Raw genomic sequence first — 21,349 nt, forward strand, 5'->3', positions numbered from 1 at the left:
TTCCTTCCAAGGGAGGCTGCTTGGCTGCTTGGTCCACTCGCCAGTGTACCCCTCCTAGAACGGCCTCAGTAGCCGGCCTAGGCCAGGTGAAAAGGCCACGGGAACTTTCTCCCAGGTAACTTAAAGAACACAGAGGAAGCCTAGGAGATGTATTATTCTTGTATCCCAGAGTATCTCCATTTTGATGTGTTTGTGTGACCCAGATTGCTTTTTTTTCCTGCCTTCTGTAAAAGACACATTTGAACCCCTACTTAAGAAGTGGCACATTGCGGTGGGGGGGGGAGGGAGGAGTAAGGACTCTAGAATCAGAGGTTCAAATCCTGCCTCTGCTACTTAATCCCTCTGTTGACCTGGGAAAGTCATTAAACACATGGGGCCTTGGTTGCCAGATGTGTAAGGGGGGGAGGTGTTAGATTCAACAGAGAGATTATTTGTAACTCATTTTGTAACCCTTTAAGCACTGTATAAATGCCAGCTTAAAACAACAACAATAAAAAACGAAAAACTCCACCTATTATTTTAGGTACTGTTTTAAAGTGCTTATGATGTGCCAGGCACGACGAAATGCATCATAATAATACATGAATAATAAAGGCTAATTTTTATATGTCGCTTAAAATATATTATTTCTTGATCCTAAAAACAACCCTATGAGATAGTCGCTATTATGGTCCCCTGCTGACTGCGAAGAAACAGAGACGTTTCTTCTTGTGGGGGAGCTCACAGGAGAGTACTATAAATCTGGAGGACTGTATGGTTCCCTCGTGGTAGACAGAAGCGTTACAGGAGAGACAAGGAGTTATTTTGACTGCTTTTGTGCTCAACTGTTTTCCCCTCTGATCAAAATAAATCATCTCTTGTATTTGAAAAAAAAAGAAAAGAAAAACACAGAGACATTATTAAGTGACTTGCCCCAGGGTCACAAATGTCTGAGGCAAGACTGGAACCCAGGTCTTCCTGGCATTGATTTTAGCACTCTAGTAACTAAAACATGGCATCTTGAAATCTCTGAATGGCTTTTAATTCTGTAATAAGAAAAATGTAATATTTACTTTGAGTGGACCTTAACTTATTGTTATGCTACTCAACAATGACCACTTATCCACTGCATGGGTAACCTATTAAAGAGAAAAGAAAGCTTTCATATCATAGAAAGGCAGAAAAATAATACATCATTTAAAAATCTTTATCAACATAAAAGGGAAACCTTTGAATCAGATATTTACATTTTAATCATTTTATTAATGTTGCTTTCTTACTTACAATCATTCTTGTTTGAAAAAATTTTGAAAATGTTAGCTCTAATGTAATATCTCAGATAATTTCACCCATGGATATGTGAGTACTGATGTGAAAGGCACTCCATTTGTGGTGTCAGTAACATCAGGTACCTCTGGATTTATAAATCATGTCTCACAGATCTGTTTTTAAGTATTTGAGGGAAATTGAAGTTCTCTACCCTACTTTTTCCTTTTGTCCTAATAAGACAGGAAAGGCTAGATAATATGGCCCACAGGGCCTCCCATAATACTACTACCACTGAGAATTGTCAATCAATCTGTTCATAGAAAAGTTTCTTATGATGACTTATAGCAGAATATAATGTATAATGGCTTTTCTTTCATGTTCTAACTTGTGTGTATGTGTGTGTGTGTGTGTGTGTAGTGGGACTATGTGAGGGGGAAAAATACTGGACTAGGGTTAGCTTATTGTGCATGGGCAGAGATAGCACACTTGTCTTCAGAGGGGTAAGAGTCAAGAAGCTATTGCACGTGTACTCATCCCAGCTGTAGTCACTCTTGTTTTATGGCTTCTATAGACACCCCCCACTGATTCTAATGTATTGGTTGGGAAGGTGCCAATACACTCAGTGGCATCCAGATGTAAGACCCACACAAAGTACACACAACAGGAGCAAAAAGGGCTCCATCATTCACAATAAGTTGTAAAATTAAAAGTATGGATTCAATTTAAGTCTAAAACCTTAATAAGTATGAGATTTCCAAGGCTGAAATTCATATAGACTCAAGTATATGTGGGTTTTGGGAAACCACGGTGTCATAAAGTAGACTATAATGTTGATTTACTTGTGAGCAGTTTTGCCATATGCAAACTTACAGAGGTATATTAATCTTTAGAAATAAAAGAAAATTGAATGCTTCTAATATAAAGAAATTACTGTGGCTGTATTTTGTACCTAGTATATGTTCTAGTATAGCCTAGTGTTCATTTGAGAAAATCTAGGAAATACTGAGTATGGAAGCATGGTAGAGAGCTTTTTAGTGAAGAGGATAGAGATAGACACAAACAGTATTTATCATAGGAATATGACAAACCACCCTAAACCTAATCAACTATAGACCAGTGAGCTTTATTTTGATTTCTAGTGGAATTCTAGAATATATTGTATATGAGAGCAGTGGGGTAGTTGTAATGACTTCAGTAGCTTCTTTGTTTAGCAGGGTTGTTGTTGTGTTTGTCCTTCCGTTCTTGAAGAGAACCAAATGAAGTAATATAGAGGGAGAAGAGAAGAGGGCCCAGGACAGAACCCTGTGAGACACCTACAGTTAGAGGATGTGACCTAAATCAGGATCCAGCAAAAGAGACTGAGAAGATATGGAGTGATAGGTAGAAGAGCCAGTAGAGGATGATATACTGAAAACCTAGAGAGAATATGAAAGAGAAGAAAATCAGCAGTGTCGAAGTCTGCAGAAAGGTCCAGAAAAATGAGGATTAAGAAAAACTCATTGGAGTTGGCTATTAAGAGATCATTGGTAACTTGAAGAGAGTAATTTTGGTGGGATGTTGAGGTTGGAAGATTGAGTTAAAGGGGTTGAGAAGAGACTGAGATGAGAGAAAGTGGAGGCTCCTGTTGTGGACAGCCATATCAGCTAGGTTATCAATCCCACATGAATCTCTCCTCCCCGTACTTCTTCCACTAACATGAATCAGCACCAGTCCCTAAGTTCAGATTCCACTTTCCCTTCCCCTAATACTTGGACTTGCTCGACACAGATAAGAACCCTGTAAAACCCTAGCAGAATTTACTGGTTTGGGGAGAGAGGCCACATTAAAGTGCTCAATTTCATTCAGACCCCATCAGATTACCCTGTGTCCAGCGTCCCTGTTCACCCCCCTTTGTGAATATTTCCTCTCAATAAAGCTAACTTGTTTTACTGTCTTGTTATAAACTCCATGTTTCCTTACACTGGGTTTTTGGTATTCCCAACCTTCTTAAGTCTGCATTAAGACAGCAGTAAACATCTAGGAAAGGAAGTATTGATTACAAGAAAGTATAAATGAGGTGGTTCAGTGGATAGACCACTAGGCTTGGAATCAGGAAGACTCAATCTTCATAAGTTCAAATCCTACCTCAGACACTTACTAGCTGTATGACCCTGGGGTTTCCTCATTTGTAAAATGAACTGGAGAAGGAAATGGCAAACCACTCCAGGATCTCTGCCAGAATTAGAAGCATTCACTAAAGAACTCTGAAGTGCCATATTAGAGGAAGATTACAATAAAACCAGTAGTTAAACATCAAGCATAATTAATGTATTCTAATCCCCAAATTCTAATAACCCAAAAGGGGGGTTATGAAGAAGAGTCAGACATGACTGAAATGCCTAAACCACAACAAAAATTATCAAGAACATGCTGACTCACTAAGCATTTTTTACATTGATGAAATATCATCTGCATTGTTGGAGAGAATGTATACATTGACAGGATCACACATAGATGTATTTGAAAATACTAAACTGATGGACCAAAGGATTACTTTAGATACCATTTGCCTAGGTCTTTAGCAAAGTATTTGACAAAATCTCTCATAATATTCTTATGTGAAAGATGAGGAGGGAAAAATGTGGGTTAGCCAATGGTAAATATAGTTGGATTTGAAACTGTTTGACTGACTAAACCCAGTTATCATTGATTTCATATTAACTTGGACAGTTGTCTCTAATGAGTATCACAGGCACAAAAATCTGGAAGGTATAGCTGATGCGCTGAGTCAGAATCCCCAAAGATTTTGACAGTCTGGAATACTCTGCAGAATCTAACAAGATCTGGGGATTGTTACAAACTCATTATAAGTCAACAGTGTGATGGGGTAGTCAAAACAAAACAAAAAATCCAAAAATCTATCTTGCGCTGCACTATGATAGGTGTAATATACCCAACCAGGGAGATGATAGGCTCATTAAACTCTGCCACAGTCAGACCACATGTGGAATATGGTGTTCAGTTCTGGAGTCAGTTTTACAAAAGCCATTGATAAGCTGCATCCAGGGTGGGGTGACCAGGATAGTGGAAGGTCTTGGTGGGAAGCATACAAGAATTGGTTGGAAAAATTGGAGATATTTAGACTGGAGAAGAGAAGATTTAGATGAGTTATAATAGCTATCTTCAAGTATCTGAATCATAGGAATATGACAAACCACCCTAAGCCTATACACCAGTGAGGGCTGTCATAGGGAAAAAGGATTAGACTTGTTTTACTTGGCCCCACAATATATAAGTAGACAAAGTGAAAAGCCACTAAAGTTTTTGAGTTATATGACCAGAACTGTGTTATAGGAAGATTTCTTTGACAGTTGGCTGTTAAGAGGAGGGGATAAGAGTTCTGGAGGCAAGTAGACCAGTTAGGAAGCTATAAAAATTGTCCAGGCAAGATGTGATTAGGGCTTGACCAATTTTGTGATAGCTGAGTGAATAAATAGAGATGGGGAAATATTTAAGAAATATTGTTGATATAGAACAGAACTTGGCAACTTAATGGTTGTGAAGAAGAAAAGAAATGGAAAATGATTCAAAGGTTATGAAACTAGGTGACCAGAAGGAGGGTAGTACCTTCAATAGAAATAGGAATGTTTGGGATAGGATCATGTTTAGATTGGGAAATGAATTTGGTTTTGGACACATTTTGAAGTAGAAACAGAATGTGAAGGTGAAAGTGTCCATTGGGCACTTGGAGATACAGGAAGGGAGAGACATTAGGATTGTATATATAAATTTGGGAGGCATCTATAAAGGAATGTTAATTGAACCCATGAAAGTACATGAATCAGGAGGTAGCAATGAAGCTCCATGGATATAACACTGGACCTGGAATCTGAAAGACCTGAATTCAATTCTGAACTCAGACATTTACTAGCTGTATAACCCTGGACAAGTCATGTAATCTCTGTCTTCCTCAGTTTCCTCGACTATAAAATGAGGATAATACCACCACTTCATGGAGTTGTTGTGAGATTCAAGTGAGATAAAATTTGTAAAATGCTGATTCCCATCCCCTAAATCACAAAAGAAAGAGTAGAGCAAGAAGACAGAAGAGCCAGTTACACAGTTAAGAAGAGGAGAGAGTGAGAATCCAGGAGATAACTTCACAGAACAATTTGTGTGAAGTTTGGATTCAGTCAAAGGTCTACACTTGAGGACCTAGAAGGCCAGATGTGGCCTCAAGGCTGTAGGTTATCCACCCGTGGACTAGATGCTGTAATAAAAAAAGATGCATTTAAGAGTAATGAGGCAAAGGACAACAGCATAGGAGATAGTAATCAGAGAGGATATTTTTAGAGTTCACAGTCATGTAGGTAAAACAGTTTGAGGTCGTGAGGCCTAATGTATAATTACCACTCTGTAGAGTAGAGAAATAAAGGCATTAGTCTCTAAGGCTAATGACAGATGTTAGAATAAAGAGGAATTCTGTGAGACAGGTGTTGAACTCCTTAAGAAAGGAGGGAAAATGACTTGGAGATGTGGACGAGGTGACATAATCAATCAGCAAGTATTTATTAAGTATTTACTATGTGCCAGACATTGTGCTAAAAAGCAGACAGATTGCTGTTCATCCTTCCTTTTTCAAAGATGGGGTGGGGTGCAAAATTGGCCAATCCTCTAGAAAAATCACTGAAGCAGAACTCCAAGCCAAAAGCACTTTGGGTCCATACACCCCTCTAATGAAGTGGACCTCAGATTTTCCTCATGATCTGAGATGCCCCCTACTCCCCAGGGCCTTTTTTTTTTTTTATAGAGTTTGATACACAGACACTCAGAAGATGCAAAGTAAAATACAAAATCTCATTGGCTGATATACCTTGCTCTTGAGGGCCAAAAATGATGCATTAGCAGGAGGGTCATGAGTTGGGTAAAGATAGGACATGTCCACTAACTAAGTGATCTTAAGATGGATGGGCTCCTACTCATGTTGGGCAAGAGGAGATGGTATGGATGGTACAGAGATACAAAAACAAATTGGGAAACTTTCTATATCACTCCAAAGTTTTCCACCAGCACTGGGTTTGGACATGGTATTGAGCAAAACAGGATGGAGATATCTTTGTCAGCATTCTTGTGGTTAGGCAAGTGAAATTATAATCTGCAGTTTGCAGTTCTGGGGCCTTATAATCACAGAACTTATAATCACTACCCTTGTGGAAACATATCAGACTAATTAATACTGATTAGAGGTAAATTTGGAATAACATAGGGGTCTAAATCATTTCTGTCAAGGACCAATGACAGGGTGATATCTTGACTTATGCATGAATTGGATTTAAGTGATGCAGAGTTGCTCAGAGTCATGGGCCTCATTCTCTCTTGCATACTTATCAAAGTCCAGGGGCAAGACACAAGTCAAGATGTCTGGCAATGGCCTGGGATGCAGTGGATGACCTTGGTTTCTTCATTGTTTTACCAGGCTTTAAGCACTCCACAGCTTCTGCTTCAGCTGCCTTCATGACCATTGAAAGCAATTGTTCTCATTCACCTATTCTGCTGGGAGAAGTCTTTATACACTTGAGGTAGACATCCCCCTAACTCCCTGATGGGGTTGAGGCCTGTTGGTTACCCTCAACCTTGTTTAGCCCATCTGCCAAGACAGTTTTATCGGAGTGTGGCTGCTGCACATGCTACAACTTCTTGGAGCCACAGGTGAAAGATGAGTGACAGGTGGACACCAAAGGTGGATGAGCAGCTCTTAAAAGGGCTTGGCAACCTCTGACACCAGAAATGCTAGTCCTTCCTGAATGTCCCTTACACTGCTATATGTGAACTTCAAAGGAGTAACTGCTAAGTGATGGCATCTGAATGAGGCTTTGGAAGCAGCAGTGGTTAGGAAGGAGAAAATCTGGACACTCTGTCCTAGACTTATGTGTCAAGAAGGTAAGGTGAGAAAAGAAGTGATCCACCAGCTACTTACAAAGGATGGTATATATGTCAGAGAAAGTTAGGGTTTTCTAAGTTCTGGAAGACTGAAAAAAGAGAGGAAGAGAATTAGAATGAAAGTAAATTTAATAATGTTAGATCCAGGGTTTATATACAGCTATATATGGGACCACATAGCTATGTTTGAATATAGGTATCCAGGATGGGAGATATACTCTTCTAAATTGTTATGTAGTAGAGGAAGAATTGAGTCACCATTGGTGTTTGGAAATAGTGAAAGGTGATACAATTTAAGTAAATATTCTTTTGAGAATGAAACTCTGTGATGTGAAGTGTTCAGTAAGAACCATCCTGCTCTATTCTCCAAAGTCATTACCTTTTACATCAAGGAACCATTTGACTTAGAAGCATATTATATCCATTCACATGATTCTGATTCCTGAATTAGGAACTTCACTATTCAGAATGTTTTTCCCTGGTCTGATGGTGACAATTTCAATGAGAATGTTAAATTCTGTGTCACTATCCATGGTGTCTTCAGTGTGGCTAGTACATCAGTAATTGAGAAGCAAAGTTTGGGAGGGGATCACCTGTGGAAACAGAGTCATCATTTAAGAATGAAGGCAAAGATGAGATGAATAAAATGCAGGTTGACCAAGAAGAGGGCCATCAAAAAAGTCATGCTGAGCATACCCCATAAGAGGAAAGTGATCATACAAAACTAAAATTCCCCAGAACCTTCAGACAAGCAAGAATGAGCAAATTAGAGTGTTAAAAAAGGTAAAGTCAAGAGTATTGTTGCCTATCCAGAGTACGGGTAGCTGGGTCAGGATCTCATCAACAGTTAAATAGAGAATGAGGGAAAGATGATCATGCAGGACAAATTAGAGAAAGAAAGAAATGGTGCTAAGAATGCTATTGAAGAGTATGTATATGATTTCAGAGACAAGCTGTGCAATGTCTATGAAAAATTTATCACTACAGAAGATAGTAAACTGACTTCAATGGTGGAAGAAAAAATCAGCTTTATGAAGATGGAAAAGATCAACCAAAACAAATTTATGTGGGTACACTTGATGAATTAAATAAATTTGGCCAGCCTGTTCAAAATAGGTACCTAGAACATGAAGAGAGATCAAAAGCTTTAAATGACTTGGGAAAGAAATTCAACTACTTATGAAAGTGGTAGGAGCATTAAAAAATATGATCACATAAATACTGCTGATATGTAAAAGGTAGAAAAATTTATCAATGAAGCCATGAATTGGTTGAACAGTAAGATGAATGCACAGAACAATTAAGCCTCACTCAGGACCCTGAGGTGAAAGTAGTGGAAATAGTTGTGAAATCCAAGGAGCTGGATAATTTTTGTGACCCTATCATTTACAGGGCCAAACCCAAAGTGGATGTGTGTGAAGACCAAGCATAAGTGAATGATGAACACAGTGGACCAGTGAACAGACAGAGTGGGACTAAAGTAAGCCTGACAAAACCCTAGGAAAGCTACCCACACACTACACTTTCTGGAGAGAGAGAAGTGGACTAAGACGCCAGGGTCTCTGTCACATATTCAGACAGTGCAAGTAACTGCAGGGCCCATTCTTCTTTGCATCTGGGACACCCAACAGATGTTCTGTTGTTCTTAGCCTTTTTTGTCATTTGTTCTTTAAAGTAGTTTTGAAAGGTGTTTAATATTGAGTGCATCTCTGATGTTCATTTACAATGATTAATGCTGCTTACGTTTAAGATTTCCCTATGTATACCTTTATCAGACTTGTTGAATTGATAGAAAGATGGCAACAATCTACCTTATTTAAAGCTTCTCTTGTGGATAAACCTCAGTTCCTTTATGAAGGAAATGATATTGTATTGCACTACTGATGCAAAAGCGCAAATTTAATTGCATCATTATTTTTGGGAAAAAAAAAGGATTGAAGTGGTTTAAAACCATTGAAGGACTGACCATTTTCTGGTTATTGTATTGTTATAATTTAAACATTAAAACAAATAAGAGATTAGCTGAAAAAAATACACTAACCCTTCCCTAGTGCCTAGTACAGTGCCTGCCACATAGTAAGCACTTAATAAATGCTTACTTGATTGATCAGTGTTTCATTACTCTGCTCTCTGTTATAAGACCATTTTGTAGGCAAAACTACCATGTGAACTGGAAGTGAATAGGATGTTATTTCAATGCTGAGATAGTTTGAGCTTTCAGTTTTGTTCTGATTCAGTAGTTTAGAAAATAGGTTCAGTGCTGGTTCAAACTGGTTCGTTAAATGTATTTTTTGGGGAAAAAACTGGTTTGATTTGCAGTTTAGAAAAGGGATACACAAAATACACATATGTATGTATTTGCATTAAGTTAAATTCATGATTTAGCACATTATGTAGGTCTGTTCCATTTTTTTCATTCTTGGCTTGGATAAGTTCAAATCCCTGCTAATTCATCCTTACTTATTCTTTGCTGTTTCTTCTAAAAGTAAAGCCCTTATACTGATTCTACTCTATACTGAATATTGTGAGACAAGGCTAGTCTTAGATAACATTGTGACAAATAATTAATAAAGTTATATAGCTTTATAAAACATACACCCTGTTGTGTGAAGTAGACAAAGCTCCTTTTTAGCCTCACCATCTCATTTTATGAGCTTTTTCCTCCTCCTTTTCTCTACTTTTTTGATCTACTTTCTGCAAATAGTGCCTGTAATCAGCCATGTACACCTTAAAGTAAATTTGAGTCAGTGGTTACCTAAGTATAGCATTATTGAACCTTATCTCATTGAGAAATGAAAAATTTAACCCCATGAAAGGAATTTTAAGCATCAGTGAGTGGTTTTATGGAGAGATTTTTGGGAGGGACCTTAAGCTTCCAAAATCATACTATGTAAGCAACTATATATTATGCTGATAGGTAGAGTTAGCCCTGCAATGAGCTTTTGCCGTGTCTAGGTAAGCATGTATTCTTTTTTTTGTATTATGAAATGAGTCTAGTGACATTTAGATGTTTCACAGTACTAGGCAAAAATTATGGTGTTCAAGTATGATTTTAAAAATCATGGATATTTATATGGATTCAAAAACCTGTCCCATATATTCTTTGGTTTTTAATTTTTGCAACTTAAAAATATTTCCAAAAGAAAGTTGATGCTTTTTGTAAATATGAATGGGCAGCCATATAGGTATTTATTGAATTAAGAAAACAGACCAAATATATTGAATGAAAATGTTTAGACATCACCGACTTTGTAGTCTGAAATAGTTCAAGTATCATTTGAAATGTATTGCAATATGATCATTAAGAAAAAAAAAGCTAGATTGTACCCTGATTGAGTTGTAGATGAGTAAATCAAGCCAGAGTTTGTGCCCTCTGGCATAGCACAATATTTATTTCTGTTTGCTGTTTAATATAGCATTTAACCACTTCCATATAAAATACAAATGGACCTAAATATGAAGTAATACATTTTATTCTCTTTAACAAAAATAGATTTGAAGAGCAATCACCTCCTATTAGAAATAAATGGGAAAACATGGAGGGAGGGAGGATTCTGGAGGAGGTGATATTGAAATAATATGTAACTATTGATAATTTGGTTAAACACACTGTACTTTCAGTCCATATGTAAAGTAGTCAATTTAACATGGACCCTACTTGAAGTCATATCTAAATAGTTTCCCATCATAACTCCAAAGGTCTCTGATCATTAAATGAAAAAAAAAATCTTAAGATTATATTTCATGCAAAAGAGATAGGAAAAATGTTTAAAATGTGGAATGTTATGCTTACTGGAAGAATATTCAAATAGGTTCATGATATTGATTCAAGGGTTCCATCAAATGATATAGATTGAAAGTCATCCTTGCCTGCTCGTCTTGTCTGACTCTTGTCCTTCCTTCTGAAAGTTCATTACCAGAATGTTAAAGGCCTTCTTCTTTTTCACCTGAGCACTGTGATAGTCCTTCTTGCCATGAGACTGGCCCATGTTCTTGTCCTAGTATACATTTGCATATTCACTTTCTTCCTTGGAGTTTCTTGTTGGTTTTATGTTGTATCCTGTCCACAACTGTCATGTGAATTTCCATTGTCTTCTGTGTGATACTAATTTTTAGTTCTTCAGTGTCAGTGACATTCCATGTCTTGCTGTCATATAGCAATACTAATGATGTGTTGGTATTGAAAAGATGGACCCTAATCTTCACAAGAAGCTTCAGATCAATAAAAGAACTTTGCAATTTCCTGAAAGCAATATAGCCCATTGTCTTCCTCCTGTACAACTATGAGTTAGATGTTTGCTCACTAAGGAGTTTTCTGGGCTCTTATGATCTCTTTGTTGTGGCAATTAACTTTTGGTTTTAATTTCCTGATGAAATTATTATAATCCGTGTTTATGTCATTTCTTTCATTCAGACAATTACTTGATGTCTTTAATACAAAAGGTATGAAAAGGTGAGGATCAGGGGAAACATATGGAAAAGGATTGTTAAGGAATAAGAAATGAGAAACTCTAAAGTATTATAGATTATATAGAAGCTTCACATTTCTGTATCATAATTTTTAAAAATTATTAAATTAAATTTGGATATGGCAAGCACCAGCAATACCATAAAGAGTAGAGTAGATGTCATTTTAACAGACAGGAAAAGATTTATTATTGATACAGGAATTATTCCTGAGTTACCTCTCTGTGTTGTCAATCCATCAATTTGTTAGAGATAAGTTCAGAATTTTTTTTTTTAAGGAAGAATAAGGAGAAAAATATACATGCAGTTGGAATGACTTAAACTTGGATTATTTAAACAAGTAGTTAAAAAAGCAAAAATGGGAAATGGGCAACAGAAATGACATAGATGCTGACTATATTAATTTTATCAAGAAGTTTAACTGCTGTAAATTAGTTGCCACAACCAGGAGAAGAAGAGTAACACCTTAGTCAACAAACAGGTGACTTCATTTATTTGCCAAATGGAGAGAGATATATGTGCCAAGTTAGAATGTAAACTTACTTGTAAAATATTATGAAAAATATGATGAATAATTATAAGCAGTATCTTTTCCTAAAGCAGAGAGAAACAGTGGAGGGCAAAACCAATTTCAAGAAAGCTTGGCAAGGTATTATGTGGCAATTCCCAAATAAGTGTAAGGATCTGTGCATTCTCATAACGGCAAGCAACATTTAAACATTCTTAGCCTCTTTTTTTTTTTTCAGCCAAAGACAAAGTTTATTAGAATATCCATCATATTGGGCAGACTCTTAAGGAGTCTGAACATTAGTAACCTATTGGCTAGATTATAAGAATCTAAGCCTCTTAATGGAGACAAGATGGACCTTATATACAGAAAGCCTGTGGGAGGGACCTAGAAGTGGCCAGTACACTGGGATGAACAGAACTCCTGGGACCTGGACCTCCTGGCCCAGGAAGAATGGAGTCTAGCTAGGATTAAGGGTGGGAAATGGGTGGGGGCCATACATAGGGAGGTAAGACAATTGGGTGTAGCTACAATGAAAGGCCAGTTGATGGGATTATAGCCTCAGGTGAAAGCCAGAGATTTGACCATGTGGGAAAGTCCAGGGTTTTTCCTTTCTGGGGCCCAGATCCCAACCCCATCATTCCCCCCTCAAACAAATGGGACTCAAATTCTTTAGTAGTAAGTGGCGAAGGTCTCGGCTTCTGAAACTGCTTCCTGCTGGCAAGGGGCATAGAGCTGTCCCTGCCTCAAGGGTGTCCTAAAGAGGAGGTTTACTGGAACTGAGCACAGGCTGCATCCAGGGAACAATGTGGGGATATTGGCTGGTACTCATTGTTTACTACCAACTGTAGGTGAATGGCCTGTAGTCTGGAAGACACAAATCTGACAGAAAAAACTACAGGGCCCAGATATAAAGCAGGGACTGAATTTAGGGCTCAACTTTGAGAGGATGAAACATCCTTAGCTCTGTTTGGATTCAGATAATTCAGTTTTCCAATCATGCAGTATCAAATCCACCTCATAGCCAGACTCAGGAATAGCCAGGTGGGTAATATTCCCTTTCAAAGGAACATAATGGGGAAACTGAGCCAGGAGGATCCCATCTTAGACTGAGGCTAAAATTATCTTCTCAGTTTTTCCCAATGCTGACTTCCTACCAGTATCACCTTCCCTGAGTAGCTTGTGGCATTTCTCTCAGATGGTGGATTATTGATTATTGATGGATTATGACCCATCAGACAATTCAAAATAAAATCCTATGAGCTTTTACCTCAAACAGCAAGTTTTACTAAACACAGCCCATTCTTAGCCTCTTGAAAACCATTACATTGTCATACTTTCATTAAAAATCTTATTCCAGTGCACCAACATATGTGCAGGTGATTCTGGGTTCTCAGAGACTAAGCAGTGGAATACAAGTTTTTGTCAGACCTTATTCAGTTTGAAAGGCTTCGGGTAAGGTAACCAGCAGACCAGCCTTGCTAATTTTGAAGGAGGTTGTCATTAGGTTGACTTGTAAGGTGGTAAATTTTCAGCCATAGTAGCTATCAAAGACTAACTAAAATTTATATCAGTAAAAGAAACACTCACAAAGAAATAAATAATTTGGAGTCTTAAAGCATTTTTACATCTTACCAATATATGCTAGGCACTGGAGGAGTTACAAAGATAGCTAAGAGAGAGATAAGGAAGACAGGGTTATTCCACTCAAGGAATCTACAAAAACAGTGTTTTGTAATTTATATTCTAATTGAAGTTTACATGATCAGCAAGATTATGAATTAGATGTTTTCCAAAAATCTCTCTAACCTAATCCTACACTCCCTCCCCAGGCAATATACAATATAACTCTAACACTTTAAGAGCTTCTTCAGGACAGGTATTCTTGCTAATTTTATTTAATATTTTATATTTAGAACTTAGCACAATTCCTGATACATAGGAGTGCTCAATAAATGCCTTTTCATTAATTAACTTGTTTTTCAACTAAAGCTGAACCCACAATGTAAGAAGAAAAAACACTATTCAAGGTAACATCTTTAGAGATTCCACTCAATATCTCCATCTTTAGGCCATATCAAATAGTAGGTGTAGCCAGGATAAACAACTTGACAAGCCAATACATCAGCATCTGCTATGGAGAGGAGGGGAGAAGTGTCTCTGACTTCTCTATGGTAGTGACTCAATTTTAAACCCCATCACACTGTACAAAAGGTAGAAGATACTGATTCTTCTCAGCTATTATGGGAAAGAAAAAAGAAACAACTAGGGGTGAGAGAGGGCAGAAGAGAATAGAACAGAGTCAAATGGAGAAGACTCTTAGTTTCCATACTGGAAGGAAAGAGACCTAGAAACCTAGCTGAGGTCAGTCCTCTCCTTAAAGAATATACACTGGGAATGTAAATAACCAGACCATTAAATATCTCAGTTCAAGGAGGGTATGGATGACCAGCTAGGTGTCTGTGTAGCAACAGAAGAGGAACAGACCAAGAATAAGTATGGAAGCTAGAGACAAGCTCCTGTGAATAAAAAACAAAACAAAACAAAAAAACCCCTAAAAAATAAAAGTAAAAAGGCTTGGAGGGAAAGCTTAGGTATAAACCTAGCTTTCAAACACATAAACCAACAGAGAAACCACATCCTAATATACATATAAGAAGAGGTATAGAATTTCACAGATTAAATATGATAGAAAATATTGCATAAATTAAAGCGTGTGGGGATCTGTCACAAGGACTTAAAACTGACTAGTAATAAGCTTAGGCTAACAAAATGCTAACAGAATGTTTTTATATTCCTAAATAGTAATCTTTTAGAAGTCATATGAATCAATCAATCAACAAGCATTTCTTAAACCCTTATTATGTGTCAGTAGTGCTGGGATTACAAATTTAAAAGTGAAACCATGGCTGCCATCAAGAAGCTTACATTCCAATGGAGGAGACAACATGAACTTACATAAGTATATACAGAATTTCATACTTACTTACATACATATACTTACATAAGTATATACAGGTAATAATGGAAGTAGCATCTGGGGAGAATCAGAAGGTGGCTTCTGAGCTGAGTCTTGAAGGAAAACAGAATTCCAAGATGTATATTCTAGCCATGGGAACATACAATACAGAGGCATGGAAATGAGACATTGGAGTGCTCTGTATGAGCGGCAGCAGTGAGACCAATTTGACTGAGATACACCAAGGAGAGTAATGTGTAAGAAGAATGGAAAGGTTAAAAGGGGCCAGGTTGTTAAGAGCTTTAAGTGCCAAACAGAGGAATTTCTATTTGATCCTAGAGGTAATAGGGAGCCAGTAGGATTTAATGAACAGAGGGAAGGGTAACATGATTACATGTGCAGAAAATCACTTTGCCAATTGCATAGAGGATGGTATGGAATATGGAGAAACTTGAGGGAGAGGCTAGTGTAGTATGTAATTCAGGCTAATGTAATATGTAATAAAGGCAAGCTATGCTAAAGTTCACAAGGAAGGAAAGAAACATTTATTAAACACCTAGTACATGCCAGTGATTATGGTAAATGCTTCACAAATATTATCTCATTTGATCCTCACAACAATCCTGTGAAGTAGGTACTACGATTATCCCCGTTACACATTTGAGGAAACTGAGACAAATTGAGATTAAGTGAATTGCCAATAAGCTAGTAAGTGTCTGAGGCTCGATTCAAACTTAGTTCTGCCTTACTGTAGAGCCAGCTCTCTGTCAACTGGATCATCTAGGTGCCCAAGATAGTAGCTTGTGAGAATGGAGAGGAAAGGATATATAGGAAAGACGTGGAGTGACAAGATTTGGCAACTGACTGTATATATAAGATGAGGGAGAGGATTGAAGGATGACACTGAGAATGTGAATCTGGATGACTGAATAGGAGAGTTTGGAGGAAGGTTAGGTTTTCGGGTGAAAAGAAAATGAGTTCTGATTTGAACATGTTGAATTTGAGATGCTTATACAGCTCAAAATGTTTCTTAGGCAATTTATGATGTGATCTCAGGAGAGAGATTAGGCTGATGATATATATATATACTGTATATGTTATAGTTAATGATAAAAATTGTATTGATGTCTGTCAATGTAAGGGGAGACATCTTGTACGTTGTGGAATAAAGTACGCCTAAGTATTACCAAGGGAGATTGGAGAAGATTTCCTGGAAATTTTAAGTTTAGTTTCCCATCTGTCTGAAATTACTTAGGTGAATTATGCCTGAAGCCAGGGGGATGGACCAGATGATCTCTGGAGGTCTCTTTTAGCCTTATGATTCTTTGAGAGAATTTTCTAATCAGCATGTTAATGAGAGGTTTAAATTTGTATTCTATTCTCCCTGAAGATAATTACCAGACAAACAAACTAGACCTAGATTCCATTCAAAATAAAAAGATAATAAATGCGACCCAGTAGATACGAGTGTAGGCAATTACCTGGGAAGGAAGTATGGTTCACTAGCCTAGGTAATGTCTGAAACATTTCAAGACTTTATAGTTCTATTCCCTACTCTTATGCTATCTTGCTGTGTGACCCAGGGCAAGTTACTTGACCTTAGTTTTGTTCATCTGAAAACAGGGAAGCCCAAGAGCTGTGCTTGATTACCTGAGTAATGTCAAGCTGTAGGAATTAAATGAAGAATGGAATTTCATTTTGGGCCCCATCACTGCTGTAGAGATGACAGATGGGAATCATATGAATTAGGTTAACCCCTGTGCTTCATTAACTGGCAGAAAACAGGTCCAAATGACAAGGATAGTAAACAGAACTTTTAAAATATTTTTAAAAATAACTTCTGCCTATGCACATGTCATATAGGAAGATACATAGAATAAAACTATATTTTGATCTCAAGCTCATGGAAAAATTAAGGGAATTGTGATAATATACAATTTGTTTAATTAATCTAGATACTGCAGTATTTAAATTTTGAAGGTCAAAAGATAAGAATAAAAATAGGTTAGCTCATTATTATTTTATCTCTGTTAAATTTTCAGGAAAACTGACATATAAGGAACCAGCATTTATCAGTCTACATTATTACCCCTCCCCTCATCTGCCTTTCCTTATGGAGGTATACTGATAGTGAAGCAAATTAAATCAACATTTTCTGAGGGTTTCATTTCCTCTTCTAGCGACATAAAATGTGAATTATCCTGGATGACCAGGCTAGAATATTTCCACATCTTTTATCCTGGGTTAAATCTCTAGCTCTTAGAGCCATAATATTCCACATCCCATGACACTGTAAACAGCCTATTTCCTGGTAATAGTTCACAGTTTAGTTTAATAAACCTGACCCCCCCCAAAAAAAAAGAATCAAGTTGGTGAAGGGGTAAATTAGGTTTTATGTTACAGGAGAGGGCACATTAGGCATGTAACATCTATTTTAAAGTGTAAAAGGATATTTCAGGTGCTTTCATCTGTCTAGAGATTAGGAATTGTTGAGTCAGACTGGAAAAAAAAATTGAGAGCTACTTCAAAAAATGAGTGAATCTGAGTTTATGAATATAGTTTTTATTCCTGTTAAAGTGGCCTGCCGAAACCACTCTGAGAATGTAATTGACATTTTGGATAGTGACTCAAATTACATTTTAGCTTTTCATGCATGAACATTAAAGAGATGGCAGGAACAAATATAATAGCAAATGCTATAGTGTATGTGTGATTTGGGGAATCATAAATTCTGGCTCCTGCTCTGCTATTTAGCTTCTGTATGACATTATACCTCAGCTCTACCATCTGTATAGCAAGAATCATCATACTTATCAAACTCACAGGTGTGTTGTAAAGAATGAGTAATAAAAAGTGACTATACTGGCCATTCTCAGTGCCTCAATTATGAATAATTTTTGAAATGAAAAGTGAATAGGGGAAAACTTCTCTGATTAGGCTATCAGAATCATGGTTAACCTGGTAGGAAAATCATTTCCTAAAAAGTCACATTCATCAAAATTTGCATGAATCTTATCACCTTTCCCAATCATGAAGAGTTAAGTTGGATACCACAGGTCTTCAGTCATGAAGGCAAGGGAAAATGATATTCTGACACTACAAGCATCCTTGGCAATTTAAGTGAACCCTCTGTGTGTTTCACTGGTGACAGACTACCCTAGCTTCATGTGACAAAATGTGAAAGGTTTTTCCCTTGTTCTGGGCAATGTTTGGAAACCAACTGATTGTTCCTAATACTCTATAAATAGTTTCCAATATTTTCACCAAAGGGTCGATAACCAAATAAGGAAGAGAATGTATTTGATTTCTTGTGCTTTTAAGTTTTAAGTATGCACTGTGGTTTTTATTTTGAAATAAAAATTCTGAATTAGAATGAAAATACATAAATAATCCTTTCACAATAAAACCCTGATGAACTGGAATGTTTAGGGATTATAGTAAATTAGATTTCTGCTTAACTAAGCCCCCATTACTAACAAAAAATTCAAGGCTTATTGTTGAAATCTATGGAAGTTATATGGATAAACTTTCCTGCCTTTGTAAGTGGAGCATGATATGCATAACTGAATTTTGCTGTTGTTGTTGACTGAGAATCTTATAGTGATTCAGGATCATAATTCTGAAAATTACTTGTAATTATGCAAAATTGTAGACAATACTGTAGGCAAACATTTGAATGCCTAAGTGGCAGCATGTTTCAATGGAAAGAGCAATAACTTAGAGTCATAGGACCTAAATCCAAATTGTGACTCTTACTTACTTTTAATATGACTTTGGACAAATCACTTAATCCCTCTGGTCCTCAGTTTCCTCATCTGAAAATGAGAAGATTGGACTAGATAACTTCTAAAGTATCTTTCAGCTCTAGATCTATTATCTTACTCTATTGGAAGTACTGTAAGATATTGTATATAAATGTAGCTTGAATTTGGTTCGTGCATTCAAGGATAATTATAGAAGGATAATAGATGGGATGTCTGTGCTACTCTATATCCCAAGAATTTTATGTGTATTTTTAAACTAAATATCAGCTTTTTAAAACTTATTTTCACCATTACCCCCAAATTGTGCTAAAAATCTAATTCAGTGAATTGAAATAGAGAGCAGAGTTCTTTTTTTTTTCCTTTTTTTTTTCCTTTTTTTTTTTTGGCTAGGCAATGGGGTTAAGTGACTTGCCCAGGGTCACGGAGCTTGTAAGTGTTATGTGTCTGAGGCCGGATTTGAACTCATATCCTCCTGAATCCAGGGCCGGTGCTCTATCCACTGTGCCACCTACCTCCCCCCAAGAACAGAGTTCTGTTAAATTAGTTTGTCATTATTCTCAGCATCTGTTTTTGGAAATAATTGTAAGACAAGTTTCCTGAGATGCACTTAAAAAGTTAACTAAAGTAATATATAAGTGCTAAATAAATAGTAGAGGCAAAGAATACTATAAGAATTTGGAGATAGGAAAGATCACTGTGGACTGGAGCGTTCTGGGAAAGCATGGATAGGATAGGACATGAATTGAGATTTAAAGTGTGTTATGCAGATATGTGAAGAACAAGGGGCAGAGAATTCTAGGAGAGGGGAATTGTGTGTGCAAAATGTCACAGTGGATATTTGCAAGTTATGTCCAGGAGAGAGTGAGTAGACGAGTGTTAGAATAAAGGCTTCGTGTCACTTAGTGATGAATTTTGGACTTATAATCAGGAAAATTTGTTTTTAAATCCCACAACCGTAGGAAAGTAAATTAACCTCTCTGTACTTCCATTTCTTTTATAAAATGGGGCCAATAATATATTTAGTGCCTATCTGATAAGGTTGTTATGAGGCCTAAATGAGATAGTGTATGTAAGTGGTTGGCCAATAGTGAGACATAAGCATGGAAAGACAGATAGAGTCAGTGTTGTGAAGGAATTTGAAGTTAAGGAGCTTGGACTATTATCACATAAGCGGTTAGGAGCCTTTGCTGATTTTTCAATTTAAGTGGGACAGAATTAAAGTGCTATGTTTAACCAGTCTGAACCAGACCCATCACCCTGCTCTTCCCCTGCCATGTTTATGCCACACTCCTTCACTCTGGCCTCTACCTCTAACCAGAAGTCTAGCTCTGCCTTCTTTCTGGTGAGCATTCACTGTAACTAGCTCTACCTAATTCCACCCCCTACCATCTGTTTGCTATGCCACTGTCCATGTGAATAGCCTTCCCCCCCACTTCCTGGCTCTGGGAACAGGAATCAAATTAATATTACCATTCCTGGGAAATACAAGTCAATCAATTGCCCTATGAAGGCGGCTATGTTTCCTTGCCCAAAATACTCTTCCCTGGATGCTATTCACTCTCTTCTGTCTTTCCCTGTCAAACTGTAAGTTTCTCGAGGGATCATGGTTCACGATTCCAGAACTGGGGTGCAGTAGGGGCTAGGGAGAGAGAGGGTACCTGCACAAGGGCAGGGTAGCTGACAAGGAGAAGGCCAGAGAGTCAAGAGTAAAATGAAACATAGCTGGTGCTTTTCCTGAAATAGTGGAGCTTAAGTATATCCACAGAGAGTCTATATAATTGTGTCTGCCATCATAGAGGAGGAGGCTGGTGTAGGAGGCATCTATGCTAACCCTCTTTTGGTTCAGATTCCATTCTGGGACCAAATTAGTTACTCATTAGACATTGTACAATTAACAAAAGTAGGTTTAATTTGCCCTAACACAGCAAAGATGTACAACAATGATACCAAAGCACTTAACTGTTCTGGACCCAGCCTTCTTCATCTCCATTTGGAAGTGCATCTGGTCATCAAGCCACGATATGGTGTAGGTCAGGGGTGGGGAACCTGTGGTCTGGAGGCCACATGTGGCCCTCTAGGTCCTCAAGTGTGGCCCTTTGACTGAATCCAAACTTTACAGAACAAATCCCCTTAATAAAAGTATTTGATCTAGAGGGCCACATGTGGCCTCCAGACCACAGGTTCCCACCCCTCGTGTAGATCTTTAGAAACCTATCAAGTTAGAGAAGTCTTTGACTGCCTATGGCAGGGATTTTTGATGATGAATGATGATGATGATTTTATTATATCCAACATTTATATACTGCCTGCCACGTGCCAGGCACCGTGCAAAGTGTTTTTATAATTAGTATCTCATTTGATCCTCACATATGACCCCCATTTTACATTTGAGGAAACAGAGGCAATGGATACAATGGGGCAATTAAGTGACTGGAGGGATTCTCAGAAATTCAGCATTCCAGAGTCAGGAGGGCGCTTCAGTAT

The 21,349-nt window shown here is 37.5% G+C and overlaps 1 pseudogene; it reads left to right on the top strand.

Annotated features, from left to right (window-relative positions):
- The window catches only part of LOC114051734, a 49,263-nt pseudogene that overhangs the window by 662 nt on the left and 27,252 nt on the right, over window positions 1-21,349 (top strand).

This window comes from Vombatus ursinus, unplaced genomic scaffold, assembly GCF_900497805.2.
Source record: "Vombatus ursinus unplaced genomic scaffold, bare-nosed wombat genome assembly UNPS02014805.1, whole genome shotgun sequence".
Lineage (NCBI taxonomy): Eukaryota > Metazoa > Chordata > Mammalia > Diprotodontia > Vombatidae > Vombatus > Vombatus ursinus.